Source organism: Mesoplodon densirostris, chromosome X (genome assembly GCF_025265405.1).
Source record: "Mesoplodon densirostris isolate mMesDen1 chromosome X, mMesDen1 primary haplotype, whole genome shotgun sequence".
Classification (NCBI taxonomy): domain Eukaryota; kingdom Metazoa; phylum Chordata; class Mammalia; order Artiodactyla; family Ziphiidae; genus Mesoplodon; species Mesoplodon densirostris.
The window spans coordinates 115028207-115047038 of NC_082681.1; the positions used below are offsets into that span (position 1 = coordinate 115028207).

Genomic DNA, 18832 nt, shown 5'->3' on the forward strand with positions numbered 1-18832 from the left:
TTTCCCTCCGAAAAGAGGCGGCCACACAGGCCCCGCCCACCCCGCCCCTGCTCTCGGCCCGAGAGGCTCGGGCCTGGCCGTTAGGCCCAAAGTCCATCCGCTTCCCCTGCGGGGTCTCGGGCAAGGAAGGCCTCACTCTGAGGCTGGTGGACCGTGGCTCACCTCAGTTGAGGGAGCGTCCCAGGCCCCGTGGAGTGAAGGATGGGACCCCTGTGGGGACGGAGGGGCTCCACACCCCAAAATGGCGGCCACGCAGACGCCGCCCCTGACGTCGGCCTGGGCAGGTCTAAAGACTGAGAGACTCCCTCAGTGCGAACGCGGACGGACGGACGGACGCGGGAGACCCAGGGAGGAGGGGGCCTTGTTCTGAGGGGCTGGCCGCAGGTCAGCAGAGGGAGGATTTCCAGGGCACGGGAGGAGTCAGGGTGAGGACCGTCCTCCCCGTCGCAAGGGCACCTCAGAACCCCTCCCCTGTTGTCAGCCGCTTCCTCCTGGCCACACGCGGAGAAGGGAGGGCTGCTGTCTGAGAGGGGAGGTGCAGGCCAGCAGAAGGCGCGTCCCTAAGCACCGCCAAGAGTCAGCCCAAGCCCTTGAGTGAGGGCCAGTGGGGCCGCCAGCCACAGGGCCTCGACCTGTCTGCCGCACGCTGCAGGCTTGGTACAACTCTGCCACGTGCGGCCGCCTGGTCACCCTCACTGCCTCCTAGTGAGACTCAGGCAGGTGCCGGCACTGGTGCGAGCAGATGGCCCTCGGGGCAAGAGAGGAGGTCCAGGCTGCACCGGCCGTCCAGGGAGGACCCCGAGTGAGGACTAAGGGAGTCACCCACCCCGAGGAGAAGGGGCCAGAGAGAACACGGCCTGTCCCCTCCTGCCAACCCTTAAACTCCCAAGAAAGGACTGTCAGGCCGAGCCTGCCCGTAATTTCCTCTGCCAGGTCCAAGGGAGGTTAGAGCTTTGTTCTGAAGGGGCAGCCACGAGGCAGCAGAAGGGAGGGTCCCAGGGCCCTTCGGTGGTGGGCTGAACGCTCCCTCCTTTCCTCCTCCTGGGTGTCACGGAGGATGGTGGTGTCAACTTCAGAGCAGCAGAGGGCATGGGGCGGGGGGGGTGGGGGAGTCTTGCCAACAACTGTCATCCTGACTCTGAATGGGAACCGCGGGGACCTACCTCCCCTGCCAGCCCCCACTGTCACCCCCATACCGCCCAGGCAGGGCTGGCTGGCTGTGCCCCAAGGCTCACTCGACCGTCCTCCACAGGGCTCTCAGGGGACAGGCTGAGCAGGAGAACAGGAGCCCTGTGGGCCCTCGGGCAGTGCCCTCACGGACCCTGCAGAGGCGGCCTTGGTTAAAGCCAGGGAGGACTCTCCCCGCTGAAGGTGCTCACAGCATCTCCTTGTCCCTCCCCCAGGTGCCCTCGTTGCCTGCCTTCCTGCCCACGCTCCCGCCTGCTGGCCCTGACCTGTGTCATCATGCCTCGGGGCCAGAAGAGCAAGCGCCGTGCCCGGGAGAAACGCCGCCAGGCCCGGGAGGAGACTCAGAGGCTCAAGGGTGCCCAGGCCACTGAGGCGGCGGCAGAGATAGAAGAGTCGCCCTCCTCCCCCGCTTCTGTGTCTCGGGGTACTTCCCCGAGCTCCCCTGCTGCTGGCACTCGCCAGGAGCCTCAGGGAGGCCCAGCCACGAGCTCTCGTGCTGCAGGGGTTTCATGCCCAGGATCTGAAGAGGGTGCCCAGAGCCAAGACGAGGAAAGTGCAAGTACCGCCCAGGCAGCACCTTCCGTTCACAGCACTTACAGCGATCCTCTGACCAGGGACGTCCGCAAGTTGGTGCAGTTCCTGCTGGAGAAGTACGTGACGAAGGAGCCCATCCCGAAGGCTACACTGCGGAAGATTGTCAACAGGAAGTACAAGAAGCACTTCCCTGCGATCCTCAGGAGAGCCTCTGAGCGCATGGAGCTGGTCTTTGGCCTTGATCTGAAGCAAGTCGACCCCAGCCGTCACTCCTACGTCCTCATCAGCAAGCTGGGAGGCTTCCCCAGCGAGGGAAATCCGAGTGATGAGTCGGGGCTGCCCACGTCCGGTTTCCTGATGACCCTCCTGGGCAAGATCTTCACGAATGGCAACCGGGCCACTGAGGAGGAGATCTGGAAATTCCTCAATGAGTTGGGTTTGTATCAAGTGAAGAGCCACTTGATCTTTGGGGAGCCCAGGAGGCTTATCAAAAATTTCGTGCGGCAGAAGTACCTGACGTACCACCAGGTGCCCAACAGCGATCCTCCGTGCTATGAGTTCCTGTGGGGCCCGAGAGCCCACGCTGAAACCAGCAAGATGAAAGTGCTGGAGTTTATTGCCAAGATCAATGATACCGTCCCCAGGGCCTTCCCAGATCTCTATGAGGAGGCTGTGAGAGATGAGGTAGAGAGAGCAAGAGTGAGAGCCGCGGCCAGGGCTGCAGCTGTTGCTGAGGGCAGGGCACCTTCCAGGGCCGAGGCCAGCAGCTCCTCCCACATGTAGGGAGGGAGGCTGCGGGCAGATTGCTCACTTTGTTTTGGAAGAGAGCAGTCAGGCTCCTAAATAGTGCAGAGTAGTAGGGGTGGAGGGAACAAAGTATAGATCTCATTTATCTTCCTGTTTTAAACTAGTAACTTTATATATTATTGATTGATTTATTTAGGTTTTTTCAAATGTTTTTTTCTTGTAATAGATAGTGTGTTTTCTTAAGAAGACGAATACGTGAATGACATTACTTGCATACTTATTGCTGTTTAAACAGTTCTAAAGTTACAGTTTTGGTATATATAAAAGAAATTCACGAACCATCTATATTTTCTTTATGATCCAGAAGTAGAAAACATGGCAGTGCAATAGAGATTTTCATGGAAATGTGAAAGGCGACCACAGAAAATATTTAGAAACAAAAAATGGAGAAAACAGAGTAAAAGGTATTTAATTCGTAGTTTGCCTTATTTCTTTGAAACTTTCTTTTGGTAGAAATAAAAGATACTTTGACTGATTTAGCTCATTTGTGAGTATTTGTTTCTTTTGTCCTAGTGCACTGCATATTCTCTGCCACCTACTGGATTAAAAATAAACTCTGATGGGAGGGTGGTATTCTGGGGGTTCATAATAATCATATCATAACTGCCATTCATCAAAACCCCAATATTTCTTAATGAGTATGCCACTGCTTTCCATGTAGTACATAACATTTCAGCATTCATGCAGGATAGGATTTAGCAGACTCCCTTTATAGGTGAATAACTTGCAAATTTCTCAAGTTCACAAGACTGATTAAGGGACCTTGCTGGGTCTAGTCCCCTGGTCTGGAATCGTCTAGAGCCTACACTCTTCCACTCCTCCCAGCCTAAGCCAGATCTTATGTGTTTTAATTCATTTTTCTTCTCACCACTCCAAAATGTATCTCATGGGATAAAAGGGGCCCTGTTCCCAAAGCACTGTTTTGAATTACAGTAATAGTAACGCTGAATAAGTGAATGGTATGAATAAAAAAGAAATTTTTGGTGACAATGGGGTCTTCTACATATGCACCGTCAGATACCCTGAAAAGATCAGCATCTCCTCATTTACTCTTCAAGTTTCTCAGGGACATAAAAGCCTTGGTTTAAGAGCTGTGTCCTCAGGTCAGTGGAGGGAGGAGTCCCAGCCTCTGAGAGTTACTCAAGGTGAGGACCTTAGAACAGAAGGGGGCCCCACAAAGTATACCCTGCTTTCTCCCTTCTGTTGCCATGCGCAGAGCTGTCTGTCTGAAGGTACCCCTTCTCCTCCTCCGGGGCAAGGGTGGAGAGGTTCTCAGGGAGGTGAGTTCCTTGGTCTTGTGGCAGCATCTCCAGTTCTGCCCAGGTCGGAGATCCTAACAGGCCTTAATTTGCTTCAGGGTGAGGACACTGGGTGCTGATGAGTGGACTCCCCATAACAAAGGGGGACCACACAGAGGCCCCTGGCAGGGGTAGCCAGGGAATAGGTCTCTTACCTCCCCTTCTGGTGTCTCAAGAAGGTGAAAGCCTTGGCCTGAGGCTGGCAGACAGACAGTAGGGAGGGTGGAGTCCCATATGCTACCTGAAGTCAAGGTAAGAAACCTGAGTTAGGACTGAGGGGCCACTGACTCCAGAAGAGTGGGGCCTTGTAAAATCCTGCTCCTCAGAAGACCCCAACAGCTTTGGACAGATCTGGTTCATCCTGACTTCCAATTCAGAATTTCCAAGAAGGTAATGCCTTTGTTCCGACGAGCACAGCTTCAGGGGAGTGGAGGGTGGAGGCCTGGGTCTGGTCAGGCCTCACGATGAGGACCCTGAATGAGGAGCAAGAGGACCACTCACTCCAGAACAGAGGAGAATGCAGAGTCCCACCCCTGACGTCAGCCCCAGGAGGCCCAGGACAACGCTTTCTGGCTGACGTGCCCCCTCTTTCCACCGGGGGTGGTCTCAGGGAGGCGAGGGCCTTGGTCTATGGGGAACAGCCTCACTCAGTAGAGACTGGAAATCTAGTGTCTCTAAATGGGGATAGAGGGACTCCACGTAGAACACAGCCCTGCCACTGGACGCCTCCCCTTGGCAAAGCCAGGAATGTTGGCATGATGTGCCCCACACCTTTCCTTTTAGAGCGTCTCGGGTAGATGAGGCACTTGGTCTCAGGGGCCAGCCTCAGGTGAGCACAGGGAGGAATTCCAGGTCATGCCAAGAGCCAAGCACAGGACCACGAGGACTGAGGGAACCACCCAAATCATAAAAGTGGGGACGCCACAGAATCCCTCCCTTACTGTCGGCCATGAGTGACCACAGGCAGTCATGCCCACGTGAGGCAACCCTCACATCCTCCTAGGTGGTCTCAGGGAATTAAAGGCTGCAGTATGAGAGCACAGGCCTCCCTAGGTCACGGGAAGAGTCAGCGTAAGGGCTCCGAGTGAGGACCAAGGGGAACGCCCAACCGAAAAGAGAGAGGAACACATGCACGGCCCCACCACCCTCTCGGCCCCGGGAAGTCCCAGGCAGGGGCAGGTCCATGTGTCACCCACTTGCTTCCAGCTCCGGAGGACTCGGGTCAGTAGAGGGAAGAGTCCCAGATCCTGACAGACTGAGGACTACTGAGGTCACAGACCCCAGCAGAGTGGAGCCCGGAGAATCCTGCCCTCTGCTGTTAGTCCTCAGAAGCCCCTGAGAAATAGCTGTGGCTACACGTGGCCTACTCTGACTTCTACTTCTGGGGACTCAGGGTGGTGAGGACTTTGCTCTGAGGCTGGCTGACTCAGCATAGGGGAAATTTCCAGGTTGTGCTAGGAGTTGGGGTGAGGACCTAAGGCTGGAGTGGAGCGTGAAAACCATAACAATGGGGGCAGCACATCATCTCTCCCCTGCTGTCAGTCCTGGGAGACGCCTGGATAGATGTCAGGCCGAGCAGAGGCAACCCTTAACTCCTCCCGGGGTGACAGAGAAGTGAGCACAGTAATAGGTGAAGAGAGGGAGAAATTATAGGTCTTCCCAGGAGTCAAACCGAGGAGGCTGCGTGAGGACTGGTGCGGCCGACCATCATAAGGCCTGGGTTTGCCTGCCACAGCTTTCTGCCTTCAGAGACCGCAGGTAGATGTGGGAAATCAGGCTACCCTCACCTTCTTCTATTGGGTCTCAGAGAGCTGTGGGCCTTTCTATGAGCACATGTCCTCAGGTAAAGAGAGAGGAGCCACAGGCCTTCCCAGGAGTCAAACTGAGAACCCTGAGTGACGACTAAGGGGAACATGCCCCACCCCCTGAGCTGTGGGGACGACAAAGAGTCTAGCCTTGCCCCTGCTTTCAGCACTTGAAGGCTCAGGACAGGGCAGTCGGGCCGAGGCTCCTTTACATCAGGTCTAAGGGAGGTGAGATCCTCAGCCTGAAGGTAAAGCCATTAGAGGGCAGAAGGGTGGGTCCCAGGCCCTACGTGAAGCCAAATGAGAGCAGTGAATAGGGACTGAGGACCCAGTGATCCCAGGAGAGAAAGGACTCCACAGAGCTGTCAGCACTGGGTTCCCCCCGTCAGGGCGGTGAGCTGGGGCACCCCTCACTTCCTCCTCATGGGTCCCCGGGACCACCGAGGTGTCAACGGCAGAGCAACAGAGGGGAGGAAGCCCAGGCCCTGGCTGCCGTCCACCTAAAGATCCTGAAGATGAACTGAGCGGACTCCCCGCCCTAGAACACGGAAGGTCCCACTGGCAGCCCCTTCTGTCACCCCAGTGACACTCAGGTAGGCTGGCTGGCTGTGCCCCAAGGCTCACCCGACCGTCCTCCACAGGGCTCTCAGGGGACAGGCTGAGCAGGAGAACAGGAGCCCTGTGGGCCCTCGGGCAGTGCCCTCACGGACCCTGCAGAGGCGGCCTTGGTTAAAGCCAGGGAGGACTCTCCCCGCTGAAGGTGCTCACAGCATCTCCTTGTCCCTCCCCCAGGTGCCCTCGTTGCCTGCCTTCCTGCCCACACTCCCGCCTGCTGGCCCTGACCTGTGTCATCATGCCTTGGGGCCTGAAGAGCAAGCGCCGTGCCCGGGAGAAACGCCGCCAGGCCCGGGAGGAGACTCAGAGGCTCAAGGGTGCCCAGGCCACTGAGGCAGCGGCGGCGGCAGAGATAGAAGAGTCGCCCTCCTCCCCCGCTTCTGTTTCTCGGGGTACTTCCCCGAGCTCCCCTGCTGCTGGCACTCGCCAGGAGCCTCAGGGAGGCCCAGCCACGAGCTCTCGTGCTGCAGGGGTTTCATGCCCAGGATCTGAAGAGGGTGCCCAGAGCCAAGGTGAGGATAGCGAGTCACAGATGAGCGGGCCTGCCCCATCCTGGACGGTTCGCCTTTCCCTCCCCTACCTGGACACTGGTGGTTGCAGCATGCCCAGAGATCCTCCCTCTCGTGGGCAAGGACCACTGCTAGGTTTCCAGCCGTACCTGGACCAAGCAAGACAAAACCGCCAGCACAGGTTGACGCAGGCGCACCAAGACCTAAAAGGTGACTCAAGGTAACCCTGGGTTCATTATGCCTCATTTGCAATTACTTAGCATTGCGGCTTTTGCTTCCCCGCCCCACCCCATGGATTCTGCTTGGGTGCTTACGGGTAAGTGCCTGCATACTAGCAGGAAACTTATATAACCTAAAGCTGTCAATCGATTTGTCAGTCAAATAACACAGGACACAGGGAGGGACCACCACTCTACAAAACACAGCCCTACCCCATTGCGGGGCTGCTTCTGGTTTCCAGACAGCCCGCTCTCCTGCTTTCTCGGGAGTGTACTTTTGCTCTGCTTAACTGAACTCTTGCTACTTAAAACTGCTCTACGCCTCTCGATTGAATTCTTCCTCCTTGGGAGGGCAAGAACCAAGGAAATCGCCATTCTGCTGGTGACAAGATGGATCACATATCCATTACTTTTATCAGGTACAAGTTAAAGTTTTGATATTTCATAAAACAAATTTAGAAACCTTCCATTTTTTTTTATGACCCAGAACAAGAAAACACAGCAATGGAAGAGGGATTTCCATGGAACTGTGAATAGACTCGGCAGTAAAATAATGTGGGTCAAGTAAAAAGAAAAGAAAAAGAGTAAATGGTGGTACATTTTTGGTTTCTCTTATTCTTTTAGTGCTTCTTTTTGTAAAATTGAAGGATGTTTTCTTAGGTTATTCAAGATTGTGAGAGAAATTAAACAATAATAAAGTAGACATCCTTCCCGTTGCCACTCTTATTCCCAACCATTAATTGAACATCTACTCTTTGGAAGGCTCCATGGCGGAACTGGGGATGGTAAGAAAAAGAAGACTGAGCCACTGTCCATAGAACTTTAGAGCCTAGGAGCTGCTGCCATATCAAGAAGATGGTGAGACACGCTCTAAGACCTAAATAAATGACAAGTTAAAACAAGGGGTGAGAAAGAGGAGGTTCCAGACGAGAGCAGTCAAGCGTAAATGCTCTGAAGCAAGGAAGTCTGGAGCTTTGGGACACTGCAGTTCCCTTGAGGAGGTGATTTAAAGTTAGGCGGGATGGTGGGCTAAATGGGGCTGAGTGAATTGTGGTGGGGGAGGGTGGGACCCTTAGATGGTGGGCCTCAGAGTTGAGAGACTCAAGACTGGAATGGAAGATTACCCTGAATTTTTACTTTGGGACTGTGGGTAAAACAGAGAGAATCTCCACCCGGGGCAGGAATAAAATGGGTTCCCTGTCCCAGTCCCAGTGCAGGTGAACATAGTGCACAAACTAGGTGTTTGAATCCCATCGCCTCCAGGGAGTTTCCGAGAAACAAGGAGGATACTTCCTTGAAGTGAGATGTCAAGAAGCCACTGTGATGGCACTCTTTGCACTGGGGTCAAAGGGCCAGAGGCCACGCCATTAAAGGGATATTCTACTACTTATCTTAAGTGTAATCTGGGGAACTCCAAATGAAGGCTACATTTTTGGTGGTGGTGGTGAAATTATAATGAAAATAGGGGTGGTTTGGATGAAAAGGCACCTGGGAGGGAAGTTGTTGGTCCTTGAAGCAAATTCTAGAACCTCTGAGTAGCATCCAGCTGGGAGAGATTCCTCTACACTCAAATGACATATTTACAAATGGGGAAATCTTACATAGTTTTACCGTCTAAGCAGTTTTGTTCGTTCCAAAGGTGCTGCGTAGTTTCTGACATCTCATGAGATTAAAGAAAAAAATCCCCAAGAGTTGGTATTATGGTCTGGGGTCATAGTTATCGCAGTAATAAATGCCATGCTTGAGAGGCCATTGTTGCAAGTGCTTTACAAACATCGCGTATATTACAATAGCTCTACACGATAGGGCTTATCAGACTCACTTTGCAGATGATGAACTTGCAATTTTCTCAAGTTCACAAGACTTGTGACAGAGCTGGGAATAGACCCTTGGTCTGAATTCCTCTAGAGGCCACACTGTTCCTCTCTTCGCAGCCTGAGGCAGACCTAGTATCCTTTAATTCACTTCTCTCCTCACTACTTCAAACTCTATTTCAGGCAATTTAAAAAAAAAAAAAAGGAAGCAAGCAAACAAAAAACCCTGCAGCCAAAGTACTATAAACAGCCCTGATGAAGGAAGGTTAATACAAGAATCAACCATAATTTGGGGATTGTCTGTGGGCTTCATTTATCTAGAGTCCTCCTGCCCCTCACTACTTCAAACTCTATTTCAGGCAATTAAAAAAAAAAAAAGGAAGCAAGCAAACAAAAAACCCTGCAGCCAAAGTACTATAAACAGCCCTGATGAAGGAAGGTTAATACAAGAATAAACCATAATTTGGGGATTGTCTGTGGGCTTCGTTTATCTAGAGTCCTCCTGCCCCTCGCTCCAGGGTTCCTTGAAAGCTCACTGCCCTGGTCCCAGCACGTGTGTTCAGCTCCAGCACGTTCCCACGTTAGAGCTCCTTTCTCCTGAGACTTCCCCAGTGTGCCCTCAAGTCCAACTCTGGAATCTGTTAATGGTGTGTTGAGACTGGCCTGTGAATAAATACACCAATGAGTGAGCTTACCTAGGGGATCAACATCCAAAGCCTCCCTCATAAGTTGGAGATGAGGACCTGAATAGACATTTCTACAAAGAGGATGTACCAGTGTCCAAACAGTACATGAAAGATGCTCCATATCATTAGTCATTAGGGTAATGTATAAAAAAAAAAAAGTGGGATACCATTTCACTAGGTTGGTTATAAAAATGGAAAATAACAAGTGTTTGCGAGGATATGAAGAAAGTGGATCCCTCATACATTGCTGGGAAGAATGTAAAATGGTTCAGCCTCTTTGGAAAACAGTTTGGTAGTTCCTCAAATTTAAACAAAGAATTACCATATGACCCAGCAATTCCATTCCTAGGTATATAACCAAAATAACTTAAAAATTGTATTCAAACAAATCTTTGTACCCAAATATTCAAAGGAGCATTATTCATAAAAGCCAAAAGATGCAAACAACCCAAAATTTCCATCACTGAATGAACGGACAAACAAAATGTGGTATATTCATACAATGGAATATTATTCAGTCATAAAAAGGAATGAAGTCCGGATAACTGAGAGACCATGGATAAACCTTGGAGACATTATGATAAATAATAAATGAAAGGAGTCAGAAACAAAAGGTCACATATTATATGACACCATTTACATGAATTATCCAGGATAAACAAATTCAGACACAGAAAGCAGATTGATGGTTGCCCGGGGCTAGGGAGAGGTATCAATGAGAAGTAATTTTTTGAAGGGTAAGAGGTTATGTAAGCGGATAGGGTAGGCGGTCCCTGGAGAAAGAGAACCAGGCGTGGATTTCTTGACATAAGAGAAGCCATTTTTGGCCTAAGCCATTTTGTGATCTAAGCCATTTTAAGATCATTTTGTGAACCTGGAGACAATGTTTGCCCTTGAACACACCTCTGTAATAATGATCTTCAGGGAATAAAAGAATGCAGCAGGGCCTCCCTGGTGGCGCAGTGGTTGAGAGTCCGCCTGCCGATGCAGGGGATACGGGTTCGTGCCCCGATCTGGGAGGATCCCATATGCCGCGGAGCGGCTGGGCCCGTGAGCCATGGCCGCTGGGCCTGCGCATCCGGAGCCTGTGCTCCGCAACGGGAGAGGCCACAACAGTGAGAGGCCCGCATATCGCAAAAAAAAAAAAAAAAAAAAAAAAGAATGCAGCAACCAAAGACTGTTATCAGGCAGGAGTAGTAACAGTAGCAAAGGTAATAAGTCAGTTCTTAAGACTCCCAGTCTTTTCAAGGGTAAAGATTAGCCTGAAGCACAATCTTCAGCTGTTCTGCAGAATTCAAACAACCCTCGAATGATCAACCACCACCAGATCAACTGGAACCTAAGGAATGATGACGGTAATCTTTTCTAACCCTTGTGACTTCAAACCCCTATAAAGCTCGGACTCTGTTGACCTTTGCCCCAACTCTATGCTGAATTCTCCTCTGCTCAAGCTCCTTCATGAATATGCATGTACCCTTAGCTTCAAACTTCCCCAGTTCTGCTGTCCAGGGAAACACTGCTTTGGGAAAGATCCCCAGGGTTCTCCTGCCTTGCTGCAAGTAATAAATCCTTCCTTCTCCTGCTCTTTGACTTGGCTGTGTATTTGGCTCGACACCCACCAAGAGGCAAACCCAGTTTTCGGGGAGCAGTTACCTTTTGGAATGAGGAATAGGTTTGGAACAAGATAGAGGCGGTGATTGTACAACATTGTGAATGCAGTTATGCCACTGAATTATTCACTTTAAAATGTTATGTGGATATATATCAATGAGTTATATTTTTAATATTATATATAATACAGTCAATAGATTGATTGATCCCACTATACATATACTATGTATAATATATAGGTATATGTATGTATGTAAAATCAGTGGAATGATAGAATCAGATAGAATGAGAGAATTACCATGCTACAGCCCCTAATGGATTAACGGATAAGGGGAAAGACCCTCACCAACTGTCAATACCACCAGGAAGCAGAAAACAGACACTATATGTCTCCTAATGGAAGCACACAGCTTTGTCTCAGGAGTGAACTTGCCAATAAACAAACTGGTAAATCAATAAGCCTTAATCTGAACAAGCTGTTTCCTACAATTATTGAGGATTCTTGATGCTGAGGTTCCAGGTATATTGGGTTCATTACTTTATTCTCTGTAATGTTGTATATGATTGTTTTTATTATAAATATCATGCCTTTAAATTTGAAAACCCAAGTAAAATGGAACAATTTTTTTTGTTTGTTTTTTTTGTTTTGCGGTACACGGGCCTCTCACCGTTGTGGCCTCTCCCATTGTGGAGCACAGGCTCCGGACGCACAGGCTCAGCGGTCGTGGCTCACAGGCCCAGCCACTCCGCGGCATGTGGGATCCTCCCGGACCAGGGCACGAACCCATGTCCCCTGCACCGGCAGGCGGACTCTCAACCACTGCACCACCAGGGAAGCCCAAATGGAACAATTTTTAGCAAACTATAAATCACTAAAGTGAAAATGTAGTCCAAACCCAGAGCACCATCAGAATGTTCCAGGACAATCCAGGTTTGGAGCCCCCTCACACCAAATGATCAGGGAAAAACTAATCACCATCTTATTTGAATTCTTCCAAACCATACAGAAATATAGAAAAACGGATCAACCATTTTAATAGGGTAGCCCTCCTTGATACAAAGTCCAGATAAGAATGCCCCAATATAAGGATACTCACACATAACCATGTGATTAAATGAAGAAATGGGCTCTGACTAAGGAACACAAAGATATCATATTAGAAAATACTGACCGTTGGAAATCACTGCATTAACAGAGAAAGGAGAAAATGCATTTCTAAAGGGAAAGAATATTTGTCTCTACACTTCTATTCTCAAGCCTGTTGACACCAAATGTATGGGTTTTTTGTTTTGTTTTCTTTTGCTCACACAAACCAATTCTCTACCACCAGCTGAGTATCCTACAATTCAATTCTGACAATATCTACCTGCAGTTAGCATCAGATCCCACAAGGTAAGGGCTCATTCCCACAAGATTGCCCTACACTTAATCCAAACCCAGGCCTCCCATAATTCTGACTGACAGGCTATAAATTGGGGGCTCCCACAACCCCGTCCCTGGGTTTGGCAATTTTCTAAAATGGCTCAAAGAACTCAAGGAAACAGTGTACTTACTAGATTACTGGATTATTATAAAAGGATGTGACTCCCTGACAGCCAAATGGAAGAGATGCTTAGAGTGAGGCGTGGGGAAGGAGTGTGGAGCTCTCATGCCCTCTCCAGCTGCATCACCCTCATAGCACCTACATGCGTTCAGCAAACTGGAAGCTCTCCAGACCATTTTGGTTAGGATTCTTAGGCAGGCTTCATTACACAGGCATGCTTAATTAAATCATTGGCCACTGGTAATTAAGTCAATCTCCAGCCCTTCTTCCCTCAGAGGACAGAGGGTAGGACTGAAAGTTCCTAGCCCCTGATCACATGGTGGGTCCCCCAGGCAGCCCCCCACCCTTAGGGGCTTTCCAAAAGTCACCTCATTAACCTAAGCTCAGGAGTGGTTGAAAGGGGCTTGTTACCAGTAGCATGAAACACTCCTTTCACCTTTCTTGCTCTTTTCACTTCGGAAACCCCAACAGTCTTAGCAGCTCTCGGGACAAAGACCACATATATATTTATTAGTATAAATCACAATATCACAATTTAATTATGTGCAGGGGTAAAGAAAGGGCCTTTGATAAAAATTTTACACCAGTCCATGGTAATAACTTTTCGCAAACTCACATTAGTAGGGAATTTCTCTTCTGTAAAATCTATACGTATTAAGCATACTTAAATGTGGAATGTTATCAGAATTCCCAATAAAATAAGAAACGAGACACGGATATATGGTACCGTCTCTACTATTTGACAAGAATTTTCCTGCTCTGCCACGTGAACATCTTGGAAGTCATCACTCCCATCCTCACAATGACAAAGAGCTGAACAAACTGAACATCAACAACTCTTCTTACATCCATCAGAGAATTGAAGTTACAGGGAAAACCAATGCTTCAAAACTGAAGATGCAGGCAAATAACAGGGAATCACAGCTCACTGGGAGCTGAAAGTCCTGGATCCAGGAAGGAGTAGAAAAATTTACATTGTACTTGATGCAACACTGGAAGCTATGTGTGACAAGCTTCAGAGCCCAAAACTCCTAGGAGCCGAGTCTTAGGGGAGCCCACACACTTCTGTGAGTTTTACCTTCTGGGGTCCTAACAGGTTCTCACCGTAAAGATCCAAGAAAAATTTCCTCATGCTTCTGGCATGAGGGGGACATAAACCCTTTTGAAATACACCTAGGAAAAAGGAACCATTTTGAAACACAGGCCCAGATGTTTCTGTTCTGTGTACTTTCCTAAACCAACTAACTTGGATGAAGGGAAAATCCTAACTCCAGCCCCCTCCAGACTTCCTATGTCACGTAACAGGGGGGATAAAAGCTGAGAAGCATTTGTGAAGGCAATAGCCCAGGGGCACAGAGCCACTAAAACATGGACAGCTAATCACAGGATTATAGAACACTGCCCGTACACCTTACCACTGCATCAACAAGGTTCCAATATAATACCAGAGGATTCCTGATGAAAGAACTGCAAGGCTTAGACTACTTACGAAGGTGTTCCTAGGGAAAACCACAGACAACAAGAACACTCAAGGAAATTGAAAGCTCAGGCGCCTACAGTAAGAGCAAACAGTAAACACGACATAACTCTTATGCAGATAAACACAAACTCTCATGCTAAAGGCCCTTTAAATCGGTTCCTATTATCCAATACATTAAGTCCAGCCTTCAACGAAAAATTGTAAGATATGTTAAAAGGCAGAAAAGCACAGTCTGATTAAACAAAGCAAGTAAATGAACCACACTCAGATATAGGAGATAATTTGGAATATCAGACTAGGATTTTAGAATACTTATGATTCATACGCTAGGCCTCTAATGGAAAAAGTGAACAACATGCAAGAATAGTAGGTAATGTACGTAGAGAGATGGAAACTGTAGGAAAGCATCAAAAGGAAATGTGAGAAATCAAAAACATCGTAACTGACGTGAAGAATGCCACTGATAGGCTCACCAGTAGACTGCACATGGCCAAGGAAAGACTCAATGAAATTAAAGATATATGTTGATAGAAACCCCTCAAACTAAAAAACAAAGAGAAAACAAAATAATTTTTAAAAAAGAAAAGAGTAACCAAGGATTGTGGAACAATTACAAGAGATGTAACATATGCATAGCAGGAACAATCTGAGAAGAAACAGAGAAAGAAGCAGAATTTTCAAAGTAATAATGACTGAGAATTTCCCCAAATTAATGACAGACACTAAACCACAGATCTAGGAAGCTCAGAGAACACCAAGCAGGATAAATAGAAAAAAAAAAAAAATCTACACCTAGGCATACCATACTCAAACTGCAGAAAACCAAACAGAAAGAGAATTCTTGAGACGAGCTAGAGAAGAAAAGAACTTACTATAGAGGAACAAGGGTAACAATTACCAAGATTTCTCTTAACAAACGATGCTATCAAGAAAAGACTACAGTTAAAATTTTAAAGCATGGAAATGAAAAAACCCAACAACAACAACAACAAAAACACTACCACCAACCTGAATTTTGTAGCCAGGGGGAGAAAATCCTTCAACGGTAATGAGAAATAAAGACTTTCTCTGACAGACGAAAACTGATGGAAATTTGTCACGCAGATCTACTTTGCAAGAAATGTTAAAAGAAGTTCTTCTGGGAAAAAGACAATGATATAGGTCAGAAGCTTTGGCCGACGTAAAGTAAGGAAGAGAGTAACACAAGGGATAAATGAAGATAAAATAAAGCCTTTTATTTTTATTATTTTCTACTGATCAAAAAAGATAACTATTTCTTCAAAATAATTCTATAACAGCAATGCATCCAGTGATTATACATTATGGATAAGAGAAATAAATGGCAGAAATGGTATACTTGCACTGTTACGAGATACTTGCACTAACCGTGAAGCAGGATGCTGTTATTTGAAAGAGGACTTGAATAAGTTGGAAATGTATAACACAAACGCTACAGAAACCACTAGAAATTTTTTTAAAGTATAACTGATATGCTAAAGAGGAGGAAAAATGGAATAACAATAAATCTTGAATTAAAACTAGAGAAGGCAGGGCCTCCCTGGTGGCGCAGTGGTTGAGAGTCCGCCTGCTGATGCAGGGGATACGGGTTCGTGCCCCGGTCTGGGAGGATCCCATATGCCGCGGAGCGGCTGGGCCCGTGAGCCATGGCCGCTGGGCCTGCGCGTCCGGAGCCTGTGCTCCGCAACGGGAGAGGCCACAACAGTGAGAGGCCCGCATACCGCAAAAAGAAAAAAAAAAAAAAAAAAAAAAAACTAGAGAAGGCAGAAGAAGAGCAGGAGATTAAACAAGAAACAGAGAGTAAGCTCAATGAGTAGAAAACACTTACAAATGTGGTCAATGTTAATCCAACTGTATCAATAATCACTTTTAACGTGAATGGTCTAAATATACCAATTAAAAGGCAGAGATTGATAAAAAGAATGAAAACAAAGGAGACCTAACACTATGCTCTTTATAAGAAATCCACTTTAAATATAAAGATATGAAATGATTAAAGGTAAAGGAATGGATACAATAGCCAGGTCACGGAAGCAACCTAAATAAATGCCCATCGACAGATGAACGGATAAAGCAGACGTGGTACATATATACAGTGGAATATTACTCAGCCATAAAAAGGAACGAAATTGGGTCATTTGTAGAGACGTGGATGGACCTAGGGACTATCATGCCGAGTGAAGTAAGTCAGAAAGAGAAAAACAAATATCGTATATTAATGCATACATGTGGAATCTAGAAAAATGGTACAGATGAACCGGTCTGCAAGGCAGAAATAGAGACACAGATGTAGAGAACAAACGTATGGACACCAAGGGGGGAAAAGCGGGGGTGGGATGAATGGGGAGATTGAGATAGACATATATACACCAATATGTACAAAACAGATACCTAATAAGAACCTGCTGAATAAGAAAAGAAAAGAAAAGAAAATTAAAAAAAAAAAAAGTAAAGGGATGGAGAAAACACTACCATGCTAACACGAGTGAAAAAAAAATCATCTGCTCTAGCTATATTTATCTCAGACAAAGCAGTATTCAGAACAAGAAAGTCAGGAATAAAGATGGGCATTACTTAATGATTAAGTGGCCAATGCTCAAAGAAATCATGGCAACCCTTAATGTGTATGCACCAAACAATTCTGTTAAGATACACGAGGCAAACACTGATGAGACAAATCTACTCTTACAGAAGGGGATGTCAACACATCTCTTTTCATAATTGACAAATCCACTAGGCAGAAAATCAGTAAGGTGCAGTTGAACTGAAAAGCAACATCAATTAACTAGATCTAAATGACATTCATAGAATACTTAACAACAGCAGAAAGCACATTATTTTCAAGTCCACATGGAACATACACCAAGATAGATCACATTCTATGCCCTAAAATACACATCATCAAATTTAAAAGAATATAAATGATACAAAGAATGATCTCATTCTGCAATGGAAATAAACTAGAAACTGATAACAAAACAATAGCAAGAAAATCAAGGGTATTTGGAGATTAAGCAATATACTTCTAAATAACACATGGGCCAAAGAGAAAATCTAATGAGAAATTTTAAAATATGTTTAACTCAATGAAAACAAAATTACAACTTATCAAAAGTTGTGCAATATAGCCAAACCAGTACTTAAAGGGACATGAATAGCATTGAACGTCTATACTAGAAAAATCTAAAATCACTAATTTAAGCTTCTACCTTAGTAAACTGGTGAAAGAAGAGAAAAAAAGCAGAGGAAAAAGAAATAAGAAATCAAAGCAGAAATCAATGACACTGAAGAAAGGGAAAAAAAATAGAGAAAACCAACAAAACCAGAAGCTGTTTCTTTGAACATATCCAAAAGAAAAAAAAGAAAAAACAAGATAACATTCTAACCAGGCTACTCAAGGAAAATAAAAAGAGAGAAAACACCAGTTAAATCGCTAATAGTAGAAATGAAAGAAGGGCCATCACTACTGATTCCACGGACATTAACAGGAAAATAAATGAATGTTATAAACAACTCTATGCCTACAAATTTGAAAAGTTAAATCAACAAATTGCTTGAAGATGCAATTTCCCAAAACTATACAAGGATAAATAGATCATCAGAATAGGTCTGTATCTATTAAGGAAATTTAATCTATAATTAATAAGCTTCCAATAAAGACAGCACCAGGTCCAGATGATTCCACTGGTGAATTCTAACAAAAATTTAAGAAAGAAATGAAAACAATTCTCTACAATCTCTTCCAGAAAACAGAAGCAGAGGGGACACTTCCTAATTCATTCTATGAGGCCAGCATCACTCTAATGTCAAAACCAGAAAAAGAAATTAAAAGAAAGGAGAATTGACCACCAGTATCTCTCATGAACATAGATGCAAATTCCCCAACAAAATATAAGCAAAACAAATCTAACAAGGTATAAAAGGAATTATATACCACAACTAAGTGGACCTTATTTCAGGTGTGCAACATTTGAAAATCAGTAATGCTAACTCATCCTATCACTAGGCTAAAGAAAATAATCACATGATCATATCAATAGATGAAGAAAAAAATTTTGATAAAATCCAGTGCCCATTCATCATAAAATTTCCCAGCAAACTAGAAGTAGAGAGGCATTGGCTCAGCTTCATATACTGAATAGAACATCTAAAAAAAAAAAAAAAAAACACAGGTAAAACATCCTACTTCATACTGAGAAGATAGATGCTCTTACACTAAGATCAGGAACAAAGCTATGATATCCCTTCTCACCATGCCTATTCAACACTGTAATGGAAGTCCTAGCCAATGCAATAAGATAAGAGAAGGAAGCAAAAGATATACAGATTTGAAAGGAAAAAATAAAACTGTTTTTGCTCACAGATGACCTAATTGTCTATGTAGGAAATCTCAAATAATCAACAACAAGAAAACTCCTGGTATTAATAAGCCAAGCTTAATATACAACAGTCAATTGTTTTCCAATAAACAAATGGAGCTAGCAATTGAAAAACCTAATGCCATTTACAGTAGCACCAAAAAAAGATTGATGATAAATAATTCTTAGAAAAATAAGTATAAGATTTATATGAGAAATACACATGTCACTGAAAAAAATTAAAGAAGATCTAAATAAATAGAGAAACACTCCATGTTCATGGATAGGAGGATGCAAGATTGTTGAGATGTCAGTTACTCTCAACTTGATTTATACACTCAATACAA

The 18832-nt window shown here is 46.0% G+C and overlaps 1 pseudogene; it reads left to right on the top strand.

The window, feature by feature from the left end:
• The first annotated feature begins 1142 nt into the window (after positions 1 to 1142).
• Positions 1143 to 2569, top strand: LOC132482231 (melanoma-associated antigen B4-like; annotated as a pseudogene).
• Positions 2570 to 18832: the final 16263 nt, after the last annotated feature.